Below are 13641 nucleotides of genomic sequence, written 5' to 3'. Positions count from 1 at the left end.
TGAATCTGAGTCACTTCTATTAAAGTCAAAATGAAGGCTAAGTACTTGAATTTTTCTTCATTATGCACTTAGCAATATGGGTCGAGTTCATCTTCTCTCTTGCTCAGTTTTAGGAAAACGAATTATTAAGTAATAACACAAGGAAATGCATTTGCAGATCTTAAATTACAGTTTGAGGATGTTTAAAATTAGTAAACTCTATAAACAGTAAGCCAAACAGAACATTTTTAGTATCCCCAAGTTCTCCTGCTCATCTACTTCCTCACTCAACTAAATAATCGTTACTCTGATTTCTGACATCAGGTGTTTTGTTTTGTTTTGCTTTGCTTTGTTTTTGTCTGGTGTATTCATTTAATATAAAGGAAACCACACAAGGTTTCATGGGAGACACAGCTAGGCCATTTAGCTCAATATTAGCTCAGTGCAATCCATGCACATGTTATGATGTAAGCATAAGGTCCCAGTTCTCAGCTTTGTATGGAATTCTTCTGCATGGATACAATTCAGGTCACAGATTGTTTTTGGCCTCAAATAGCTGCATGACTTTTACTATTGAAATGATATCAATAATGTTTCTACAAAATTTTTAGATATCATTTAAAGAGTGATTTACATTTGTAAAAATATAGTTGATCTTAGGACATGTACATATTCAACTAACCAAACTATCAAATAACTTTCTCTAGTAGTAATGCCCATTTCTAATCCCACCAGCAGTATGTGGTGATTGACACTACCCTGCAGCCTTGACAACATTGTACATTGTCATTTTTCTTTTAAGGACCGTGGTTCAGTCGCTATTCTTGTATTTGTTCATTATTTTAATAACCAATAATGCTCATTTTCACACACTTATTGGATCTTTGTACATGAATTTTGCTTCACTGTTTGTTTGGTGTTTGTTTAATATTTTGAGCTTTTTAAAATTTGAGTTACTTATTAGTTATGAAATGAAAGATTTGCAGTAAATTCTGTACTACTCATATCATGTCTGCCTGTATTGTTAGGTGTTTACTGCTAACCTGTGGTTTCTAAGTGCAGTGCAGTTGTTTACTTTGTGTTAGATATGGCTTTCTTGAAGTAGAACAGCAATGGTGAACCACAGCAGAGCTAGAACATTCAATCTCATTTAACATCTTCCTGCGGGTTGGGGAGTCTCACAAGTCTCAGGTGGACTTTCGCAAAATTGTCATGAGGGCCTCAGGATGTCCCTTCCTTCCTTGAAGGTGTGTAGGAGGCAAACATTTGTCCAGTGCTAGGCTTCCTGGATACATTTAAGTCATCTACACTTATGTAATTAACCCCAATAATCTTATTGCTTCACCAAGATGAACTTAGAATTCTCTGGTCTTTTGGAACCTTCTCTGTATGGGGTAAATAGAGGTTTCCCTGTGTCTTCTAGAAACAGTCACATGAAATCCAGCTAACTTTTACCTCCAGGGTTAAATTAAGTGAATGACTGTATTTTAATGAAGCTTAACCTCTCAATTTTTGCTTTTATGATTAGTTTTCTTTTCCCTGGATGACCTCAGCATCATAAAGTCATTTATATGATCCAGGAGAAGTTTATATTTTTTAAGTGATAGGTGTGGAAGTTTCCTTCCTCATCATTTATCATGAATATAGACTACATTGTACAGACGATGTGTAGATTTAGAATTAATATATAATATGCGATATGCACAGGAATTAAAATTCTTGGATTTTTGCATTTCTTTATACATTTCTTAATCAGCTAGTCAATCTCTGTGAGCACATACAAACAAATCTCTTCCAAGACTTTGGAATTATATTGAATATTTAGGTAAGTCTATAATGATGTTCAGCTTTATAATATTGAATCTTCTAGCTGATATATAGTGAACACACACACACTCACACACACACACACACACACTTCTCAAGATACAGTTCTATATTTTTGAGAATTATTAATCTACTACAAATATTGTTATTTTGGTACTTGATTTTTGAGCTTTTGGTATTACATAGGAATGGAATTTTTTACACTGAAATTTTTTATGCCGATGAATTTTAAAATCCAGGCATTGCTTTGATTATTACTCAAAAGTTAGTTTGAATTTTCAAAGTGCAGTATTATATCTTACATATTATATTATTATATTGTATATTATATTATACCACTGCTCATAGGATATCTTTGCTTTTAAGTTCTGACATGCTTTAATGTGTATATCACTTTGTATTTTTAATTTCCTCAGATATAATACCAAGTATAAGTGGTGGTAAAGTGTTTTGATGGATAGCAATGGAATTTTGTATGTGATCATCATTAGTCTAATATTCTACTCTTAAGTAGATGACTTTTCTACTAGGTTTAATAAGAACACTTGGGTGAATCACAGAAATCATATTCCAATGGAATCACGGTGGGGGCAAAGAAACAAATAGCCATCAGTGTACTAAAGTTGAGATATAGTAATGTGTTCTGAAGTAGAGGCATATTTTGACTGATTGGGAACTGGCAAAAGTTGAGAACTCTGGCCTAGCCCAGGCTTTGAATTGCTCCATGAGAATGATTTATAGTAAGATTTATTTATTTTTATTTTATGTACATGTTTATTTGTGTTTCTGCATGGGTATTGCTCCAAAAAGCTTGAAAAGGGTGTTGGATCTCTTGGAAGTGGAGGTACAGGCAGTTGTGAGACACCTTGTGTGTGCTGGAAACCAAACTCCAGTGTACTGCAATAACAGTAAGTACCCTTAACAGCTGAGCCATTTCTGTGGAACCCCAAATCAGAGTTTTATAGTGCCCAGAGACATTCTTCACCTAAAGCCTTGCCCATGTTCTGACTTCTAAAGTTTTCTTTGGCAAAAGACAAAAAACTGAAATAAGATAGTTTTGAAAACAAGTAAACCTCCTAGGACCAGGCATACATCCCCAAACAATAATGTCCATGTCTTGAGGAGCAAACATGAACCAGAGGGAGAGACTAAGCGGCAAAGCTATAGCCAGTCTCTTACACTGCTTAGTTCATGAGTGGATGAATACGGCAATCTTCCTGGTCCACACACTTATGAGTAAAGCCTTTCTGAAAAAAAATTATGAAACAATTACCCCTGGACTTTAATATTAAATTATTATGCCTATGCAGTAGGAATATATAACTAATATTATGGACTAATAGATCTCTCTCTGTCTCTCTGTCTGTGTGTGTGTGTGTGTGTGTGTGTGTGAACAAGCCAACAATTGACTCAAGTCAAGATTTAAAATGCATAAAATAAACATGGTCAGGGAAATATAGAAAATGTGCGTTTGGGTAGGGAATTGGAAGAGAAGATTAGAGCCTATCTACAGATTTAAGTCAATTACCTGACAAATAAAAATGAGATTCAAAACCCAACTAATCGGTTAGCAGTGGGTTAGACACAGAAGGTGGCAAGACTTCAGAAGGGAGGGCAGGTCCACGTAAAACGTAAAAGAGTCCTAAGGAAAATCAGAAATGTACTCAACTGAGTGACTGGGTTCCATCCAATAAGGTGGAAGCATTATTTACAAGGGAACAAACCTGGGGTCTTTACTTTGTTCTGCTCATTATAGGTGGCTGTCAAAAATTAAAGGTATTGGTTCATAGTTCATGTGTTTCCATTCATTTGGCTATTTGTCCCTGTGCTTTATCCAACCTTGGTCTCAACAATTCTCGCTCATATAAACCCTCCTCATTCTCGTTAATTGGACTCCCAGAGATCCACCCAGGGCCTAGTCATGGATCTCTGCATCCAGATTCCTCAGTAGTTGGATGAGGTTTCTAGCACAACAATTAGGGTGTTTGGCCATCCCATCACCAGAGTAGGTCAGTTCGGGCTGTCTCTCGACCATTGCCGGCAGTCTGTTGTGTGGGTATCTTTGTGGATTTCTGTGGGCCTCTCTAGCACTTTGCTTCTTCCTGTTCTCATGTGGTCTTCATTTACCATGGTCTCCTATTCCTTGTTCTCCCTCTCTGTTGTTGATCCAGCTGGGATCTCCCGCTCCCCCAAGCTCTCTTTCCCTCGACCCTCGCCTTTCATTACCCCCACTCATGTCCAGGCTGTTCATGTAGATCTCATTCCATTTCTCTGTCATTGGGCGATCTCTGTGTCTTTCTTGGGGTCCTGTTTTCCGGGTAGCCTCCCTGGTGATGTGAGTAGCAGACAATTCATCCTTGCTGAGGGGTCCCCACTGGATCAGGCCCTCCGAATGGGTGAGACAGTTGATTGGCTTGATCTGTTTGGGAGGCATCCAGGCAGTGGGACCAGATCTTGTGCTCATTGCATGAGTTGGCTGTTTGAAACCTGGGGCCTATGCAGGATTGTTTGGCTCGGCCTGGGAGGAGGGGACTAGACCTACCTGTACTGAGTCTACCAGGTTGACCTCAGTCTGTGGGGAAGGCTTTGCCCTGGAGGAGATGGGAATGGGGGGGGCGTTGGGGGGAAGGTGAGGGGGACGGGAGGGGGGAGAACAAGGGAATCCGTGACCGATATGTAGAACTGAATTGTATTGCAAAATAAATTTTAAAAAAAGAAAAAAAAAATTAAAGGTATTAAGTGGTATCATTCCACTTTCATAAAGTCTTCTATTGGAGACATCTCAAACATCTTAAATGTGAGGTAAAACTTAGTTTAGTGCACCCAAATTTTTTTTCCATTTTTCTTTATTAAGAAATTTTCTACTCACTCTACATACCACCCACAGATCCCACCTCCTCTCTCCTCCTACCCCCCAGCCCTCCCTCCTAAGCCACCCCACATCCTCACATCCCCCAAATCAAGGTCTCCCGTGGGGAGTCAGCAGAGCCAGGCACACTGAGCATAGGCAGGTCCAAGCCCCTCCCCACTGCACCAAGGCTGCACAAGGCATCACTCCACAGGCACTGGGCTCCCAAAAGCCTGCCCAGTGCATTCAAATTTTATGATAAGTCATGTATAATAGCTCATGCTCCTTAACCCAGCACTTAGGAAATAGGGGCAGGAGGATCAGCTGTTAAAGATCAGAGTCCAGTCTGGGCTGTGTGAGATTCAATCATAGAAATAAAGTTGTAAGATTAAAAATGAGTCACCTCCAACTTCTTTGATTTACTTTTTTAGTCTTAAGAGATTTGAAAATGTTTCCAGAACAAATGATTCCTGAATTTTTATTCTATGTGTGGAGAGGCTATGAGGAACTCTCTTAGCAATATGAACCAATCATTTGGAAGAAAGAATAAGCTATTTTAATTTTTACTCTGAAAAAAATATTCAGTTGCACACTAAAAATATGGAAAAACATGCTTTGGGAAACAGTATCATGTTTTTTTATTCATTGATCTAAATTGATCTAAATTAAACTTATTGCAATATTATCAGTCAGTCCTTGGCCTCCCCAGGTCTATTCTTGCTCTATTAGCTTCACAGCATTTTACAAATCATCCCAGTCCTGTGAATTTTTTAAACCCTGCCTCATTTCACATTCTGTTACCATATAACTTATAGTCTGAAACACCAGAGGCTTTATCTAACATTTTATTACAAATGTCTACTCTATTGAAATTCAAAATAGGAGTCCAGATCCTTCTTTTACAAGCCAGACAACTTGAACAAATTGTCTGAGTTCTCTGAGCTTCACTTTGTTCATGTGTGAACTTAGTGTGATAAATGTTACCCATTCCTCCGAATTTCACTAACTTATAATATTCTGTGTTAATAAATACTTTATAATAACATCTACTATTTGGAGCATGTGACTGTGTGGGAAGCTATATGCCTATTTGGTGTTTGTGGAGGGGATGCCTAAGTGTGCACGTTACATTATGCTCTGTTGCCCTCTACCTAATTCCTTTGAGACAATGTCCCTAGAGCTACTGATTTTCAGTAAGCCAACGGCTCCTCTTATCTCTACCCAGCCCCAGCATTGGGGTTATAAGCAAGTTTGCAGCTTTCTACATAGGTGTGTGGATTCAAGACTTCATGTTTATGCAACAAGATCTCTAACATGTGAAACCCAAGCCCATAAAATTCCCCGCCTCATAAAATTGAAAATTTTAGTCACTGCATTAATTTACAAACAATTTAGTACTCTCTAACTTGGTGAGTGTGAAAACCATTAAATTAAAATTATAGAAATGAAGAGCATAGAGCAGATGCCACTCAATATAGCCCATGAACCAGGTTGTGATGTTTTGTTGGAGCTCAGCCATCCCCAATTGCTCCCATCATTCTGATCACTCTCTATTACACTTGAAAATACAATGAAATAGTTAAATCCATCCCTGGATATCCCACAGTTTTCAACGTATTTATCAAGCCTTTGCCAAGTAATTTACCAAATCATGACTTAGAACACTGCCTCACAGGACACTGCATATTAATTGTTGGTGTAAATAATCTCTTTACTAAAACCATCCATACTTCATTATCCTTCTTAAACACTTACTGATAAGTTTAATTGCTGCTGAGGAAAGTCATTATATGCATACTCATTTATAAATTCTTCCTTTAAAAAGCAGTTTTGCAAAACACTGGGTTTACTAGTATACTCCTTTTTCTGTGGCGGAGAACAAATTTCTGCTACACTCTTTTGTAATTTAAGGCTAGCAATTATGCACAGCTGGGATAAATACATTTTGCATTTGAATTAATGAGTCTTATATAATCTATTGAAAGCTACTAGTTTGTGCTGTTGAATGCAATGTGAATTTATCTTCTAACATTCCTCTTAAGCCAGGACTTACTTATTCCAAATAAACCATCTGAAGAGAAGCTACCCGTTTAGGTATGCTATATGTAAGGGCAAGAAACTTGGCATGTCTATGGTTTCAAGCAAAACACAGAGATGTATATCCCATATTGCTTGAAACTAATACTACTTACAACAAAATAGTTAGCTAGCATTGATGACTGCAGAGAAAACTGGTCTAACCAGAAACTTCAGACGTCTGTGGCTTCTTCCTCCTACTATTTAAGGAAACCTCTTTTAAATATGGTTCCCATGAAATGTTGGATTATGACCAACATGGATCCATCAAAGGGTCATTGTTGTGATGCCTAACACCAGAAACAATTGCAACAGTGAGTCACTACACATCTATATGTATATACTCAGGAAGTGCCTTAGTTTTTATATCCAAACTTAGGGTTGCAATTATATTATAACAATTCCTATTATACTCAGACAGAACATTGAATACAAATTCAGTAAATAATTGTTTATTGAATAACAATTAAACTGTTCATAATGCATCATAAACCAATATCCAGATGGAGATGAATTTCACTAACCACAAAAATCTGTAATGATTATAATGTGGCCAAATTATCAATAGAGTGAGAAACATGAACCTTACATAAGGATTCTTAGCTTGCATGATATAAAGAGATGCTATGAAGCAAGAAATAAGAGTGAAAAAATGAAGAAAAGTTACGGGAAAGATTCATAGGAAAAATAATCAGAATTCAGTAGTTAACTCAATGCAAAAAGTTAGTTTATGAGACAAAGACCAGGGCTGGGAAAATGGCTTAGTGGGTAAAGTGTTTGTCCCAAAAGGTGAGGACTTGAGTTAAAACCTTTAGAACCTATTTGTGCTGATTACCTTTCTTTGTCAATATACACAACCTACTGTCACTAGGGAAGAGGAACCTCAGTTGAAATTGCCTCAATCAGATTAGCTTGTGAACTTGTCTGCCAGGAATTGTTTTGTTTATTGACTGATGTAGTAGGGTCCAGCCCACAGTGAGTGGCACCATTCCTAGGCAGGTACATCTGGGTAGTGTGAGAAAGCTAGATGATGGGATGGAAAGATTATTCATTAGTTAAGAGCACTTGCTGCTTTTCCAAGTATCTGGGTTTGGTTCTCAAGATCCACATGGTTGTTTACAAGCATCAGTAACTCCTCTTCCAAAGGATCTGACACTATCTTCTGACTTCATCAAACACCAGGTATGTAAGCAATGTACTCACATATATACAGGCAAAACACTCATTCACATGAAATAAAAATAAATGCATCTTTTTCAAAAAGAGAGCAGCAGCAGCAGAATAGAACAGACAGCAAACCAGTAAGCAGCATTCTTCCATGTATTCTGTCTCTAGGCTCATACTTTGAATTTCAGCCTTGAATTTCTTTAGTGTTGGATTGGAATCTATAAGCTCAAATCAACCCTTTCCTCCCCCAAGTCAGTGTTTCACAGTCAGTGTTTCAATACAGTAAACTAACAGCAAACTAGAATAACTGTGCACAATAATGTGTATCTATAAGTCCTGTGCTCCTATGGTGATGTAGACAGGAGAATTCCTCAAAGCTAATGAGCCAGCCCACCTGGCACATACAATGATGAATGCTGTGGGATGGTCTTTTTGTATGATGTGACTATGTGTTGCTATGATTGATGAATAAAGAAGCTGCTAAGGCCTTTGGCAAGTCAGGTTATAGTCAGGCAGAACATCCAAGAGACAGACAGAAAAAAGAAAGGCAGAGGCAAAGGAGACACCAGCTCACTGCCCAAGGAGCAACAAGATACCAGCAGACTGGTAATGCCACAGCCATGTGGCAACCTACAGATTAATCTAAATGGGTTGAGTTAAGTTATAAGAGTTAGCTATCAAGAAGCCTGATCCATAGGCCATACAGTTTGTAAGTAACATATGCCTCTGCATTTTTACTTGGGACTGAGCGGCTCTGGGACTGGGCGGGACACAGGAAAACTTCCCCCTACAGGTGATCAATGAAAGAGAGACCCTGTCTAAAGCATGGTGGAAGTCTAAGATCAACACCTGCACTGGACTATGACAATGTACACACATGCACAAATTGCTCCACAGAGAGAGAGAGAGAGAGAGAGAGAGAGAGAGAGAGAGAGAGAGAGAGAGAGGTATGCAACATACAAATAAATATAAACCAAGGAATAGAATAGTTTCAATCTTCATGTCAAATTATGCAGTCCAGCAGAATGTAAACAAATAATTACTGCTTATTTGATAATGAATAAAGAAACTCTCAGATTCAGATGCAATGAAGATAAGAAAGAGTTAGTTATTTCTCTAGAATTTGGCAGAAGGAAGATAGAGCATACAGCCAGGTTGCAGTGACATAAAACTATGTATTATTAGAAATAAAACATAGTGTGAGGAAATTACATAACCAAATGCCTTGAAGAATGAGTTTGTATTTGATAACTACGGTGCTGGTGGCAACTTCTCAATAGTCATTTTAGTGAAGTAAAGAGAGCAGAAGCTAAGTGAGGATCTCAGGTTGGAATACCTGGAAACGAGATGAAGGCAGTTGAGAAGACACACCTTTGAGAAATTTGGCTGTTAGAATTATCAGTTCTAGAGACTCACAGCACAGACACAGCATTTTCCTGTTTTTGAGTTAGAATAGATCTACCTGCCGTCATAACAGCATAAAGAATGAGCTTGCCCATACAGAGAAAGCAAATTGGAAAGGGGTGCTTACATAATTAAACAAAGGTGGGGGAGAATCTTCAGGAATAGAGTGAGTGGTTCTTTTGTCTCTATTTAATTAGTCTTCAGATTTAAAGCCAGTTAATTTTATCCATGTTTCAGGCAAACTCAAGTTCTAAAATTTATATTCTCTTGAGAAGGGCACTGTACTCTGCAAAATCAAGCTTAGTGATATCAAGAACTCTTTCCAATTGCATATATATATATATATATATATATATATATATATATATATATACATTGTCCCATAGCAATGACTAATAATGGCAAATGAAAAAGAGACATCAGGTTATCTTGCTAGATCTTTGAATCTTATGAAGGTCAATATCATCATGGCAACAAGCATTCCTAAGGACAAGACTCCAGAATTAAATTTTATCCCCCATTGCCAATCATGCACTTTCAATTAGCTTGCCTGATACTTCCCTTCTTATAGAAAAGAGTCCTTTTCAGTATCTAAAACATCTCCTTTCAGGGGTTTATCACTGAGTATATCATTCAACAATCCAGTTTTTAGTGATCTATTGACATATTGCAATAAATACTTGATAACACTGGAAATGAAAAGCCACCAAATAGAAATGAAATAATCACAAGGGGGGGAGCCAGTTCTGTGTAGTTCTGGTGCATTTCTCTCAAATAACATTTTGTGAAAGATAACTGTGATCCAGATATACCAAACTTAGTAGTGAGTATCAACTACATTAGCACATCTTCTCAAGACACTTAAAAACCACAAGAAGGTAATGAACTTGTGGTGTGGTGGAGAAGTACAAAGTATTCATGAAATTGAAGTCATATTCCCATTAGTAAAACAAATGTCAACTTATTTAACATAGTTTTGTTGAGATATGATATTATTTATTGGATTTAATTTTAAGTACATTTATTATAATTTTACTAAATATGATGTTTTATAAAGCTGTTTCTTGCCTGTGCTTAAACTTTAAGTATTGATAATTAACACAGGGCAAAACCTAGTTATCTCTCTTCCTGCTTCCAAGGAGTTAGTCACAACAGGCACCTATCTTCAATATTTTAAGTAACCTTTTGTTATCTGCTTCAAAATAGCTTCAACAAAAATAAACATATGCAGCATCCCCTGATACATGAGACTTTTGTTGTGTTCTCCAATCTCCCAAAGTTTGCTATTTTAAAATATCTATGTACGGTGTTCTCATGGTTTTAACTACATGGTGCTGAGCTTTTAATTATATAAGCTACATCTTATGTATTGCATAATGTTATGGAGCTTAATACATTACTTTACTCATTCTCTCATTCTGTTCTCCTGTCTCTTTCATTAACTCTGAAAATGAACTTTACCTTCTGTTAGACAGCCTGCTTGGTCAACTGTTTTCCCCAGAGATGCCTTGCTGGAGCCATCTGAGCCCCTCCTGCCATCTGGACCAGGTGCATTTTTGGGTCAGATTCCTCATTCCTGTCTCATCTTCATCCCAGCTCCCTTTATCTCCATCTTGAGGAAAGTTCCCTCTTTCCTAGATCTGATGTCTTCATTTTCCTTGATTGGTTTGTTTGGTGGAGCAAACAGTCACAAAGTCTCCCTCCCTTAGGTGACTGAGCAGTGCAACACTCGCATGTAAGCTTGTCTGAGTGCCTGATGTTGCCCAAGTTTGAATAGATGGAGGCTCCTCTGATGAGGATCCTTTTGCTTTCAAGGCATTCCTGCATCGTATTCTGAGTAGGTTGTGTCTATTAGCAAAGAGGTTCCAAACTATCATTGCTGATAATTATTCATATGTAACTATACTTTCACCTCTATCTCTAAATTCCTACATTTATGCTCTGCATCCTAATATTTCATTTCTAATCATGTTATTTCCAGTTTTGAGTTTGCTCTTTTCCTCTTTTTTGATTTTTTTTCAGCAAATATTGGCTGTAGTTTCTAACACTGAAAGTGTGTTTTCTTTAGTAAAAAAGCCAGATTCTACTATAGGAAGTAGTTTCAAAACCCTCACAGATATTACTGATTCAAAGTTAATATATCTTAGAACACCAAAGCATTTTCCAGCAATTTAGACCTTTTGATGAAGTTGTGGTCTTTTGGACCCCTGAGGTGTTTTTCATTGCTCATTACAAAAGTTAATCACTATTCTAAATGCTTAACATGTATTTCTCTACCTACCTGATGACTACTGTATTCACATCAATCATTGTGCTATCACATACATGTATTTTTCAAGTTTTTTTCCCCTTGATGATTAGTATGAATGTAGGAAGCCCAATATATAATGTAAATGCTTTTAAAAAGTGATATGGGTTAGAATGTCATATAAATATTACAGGATTCATAACTCAAAATATATTTGAAATTTCTAAATGAATCCTTTTTTTTTCTTTTTGTAAATGTCAAACTACAGTGACTATGCATCTCTGATGAGCTTCCCCCTTATCCTTTCCATGTGTTTGCCTCAGATATAAATATATTTTCACAGATTGGTCTATTTGTATGCATTTTCCATTTCCACCCCAGCCTAACTTCTGCCATTTTTCAGGCTTCCCTCTACCTGTGGAGATAGTTAGCCTCTGCTATTCAAGCTTAACTTCTACCCTCAAGAGCAAAATAAGCATTCTTATGCTTGAGCAAGTAGATTCTCAGTTTCAGATATTTTCCTTTTTTCTCATTTGGACATTTCCTGTATTCCTTTTATCTCATTCTCCCACACATGTCTTAGAAAAACAACAACAACAACAACAGCAACAACAAAACTCAGCTGATTCAACTTCAAGTACTACACTTGCCAATAAGACAACTGAAAACAAAATACCACTCTCAAACTGCGGGATATTTTATAATCACAAATTTGCTCATTCCCATCATCCCCAGGGGGATAGAGCATGTATTATTATTCCATTAAGGAAGTGAAGACTCACACAGCCAAGAAATCCTCTGTTCAGCTCCCTCTTTCCATTCTCATGTTCTGAAAGTTTCTCTGCATAAATAGTTCTCAAACCTAGTTAGCCATAACCGCATGGCTTGCAAAAGATTCTCAGAGGTCTCTCTTGCAAGGACCTTTGGTGGGCAATCCACACAAGTCCAATTTCTACCCTCATTGGAAACAAATTTGCTCATCCTCTGAGTTATACCTTTGTAGGTCTGCCTTCTAATTATGCTTGGAAGAATTTATTTGGTGTTGAAAATGGCCAACTACAACTCCTGTGAAACTTTTTGCTCCATGAATACACTATGTTCCCCAATATTCTTTTTCCTAGAAGCCACCCAAATAAGCAGAAGGCAAAGCAAATGGTGAAGAGCAAGAGGTCAAAGCAAAATTTATTTTAACATACTGTTATTTCCCAGTGAATGTGGTGTAAAAGAGAGATTTTGGATATTTCAGGGTTTTGTTGTTGTTGTTGTTGTTTATGAATTCATGTAGGTTGAATGTGTTTTCTCCATCATTGTAACATGAAGTTTACCAAAGCCAGGGAGCTTGCTTATTTCATTGCTGCCTTGAACTAGATCTTTCATCCAATACTCTGCTTATATTGAGGTTGCAACAGAGAACATCTGAAAATCAACTAAGATAGTTTTCAAACTCAATTTTAGTTAATGTCATTCAAAGTAACTAACATCATAGTGGAAAGATACAAAATTAGCCGGGCGGTGGTGGCGCACGCCTTTAATCCCAGCACTCGGGAGGCAGAGGCAGGTGGATCTCTGTGAGTTCAAGGCCAGCCTGGACTACCAACTGAGTTCCAGGAAAGGCGCAAAGCTACACAGAGAAACCCTGTCTTGAAAAACCAAAAACAACAACAACAACAAAAAAAAATAGCAGAGTTTTCTTCCCTTTCTTCTATCTGCCTGAATTGGGATGTTCCTGTGGAATAATTATTGAAAACAACAAAACAAAACAAAAATTGGAATAGTATCAGTGGCACAAAACAGGACATTGTTTATATTTGATTGAGCTTCTATGATTTTTTTTCCTGTTTACTTTTCTATAATCCAGTCAAGATCTATGTGGTGACTAGTTTTATGTCAACTTGATACAAGCTATCATCACCTGAGAGGTGGGAATTTCAGTTGAGAAAATGCTTGCAGAAGATCAGGTTATAAGCAATGATGCCTGTGGAGCACTTTCTTCATTCATAATTCATAGTAAAGGCCCAACCCATTTGTGGGTGGTGCCAACCCTGGGCTGGTTGTCCTGGGTTCTGTAAGAAAGCAGGCTGAGCAAGCCATG

This window comes from Peromyscus californicus, unplaced genomic scaffold (assembly GCF_007827085.1).
Source record: "Peromyscus californicus insignis strain IS unplaced genomic scaffold, ASM782708v3 Scaffold_3__1_contigs__length_106647218, whole genome shotgun sequence".
Lineage (NCBI taxonomy): Eukaryota > Metazoa > Chordata > Mammalia > Rodentia > Cricetidae > Peromyscus > Peromyscus californicus.
This window is presented reverse-complemented; position numbering follows the sequence as displayed.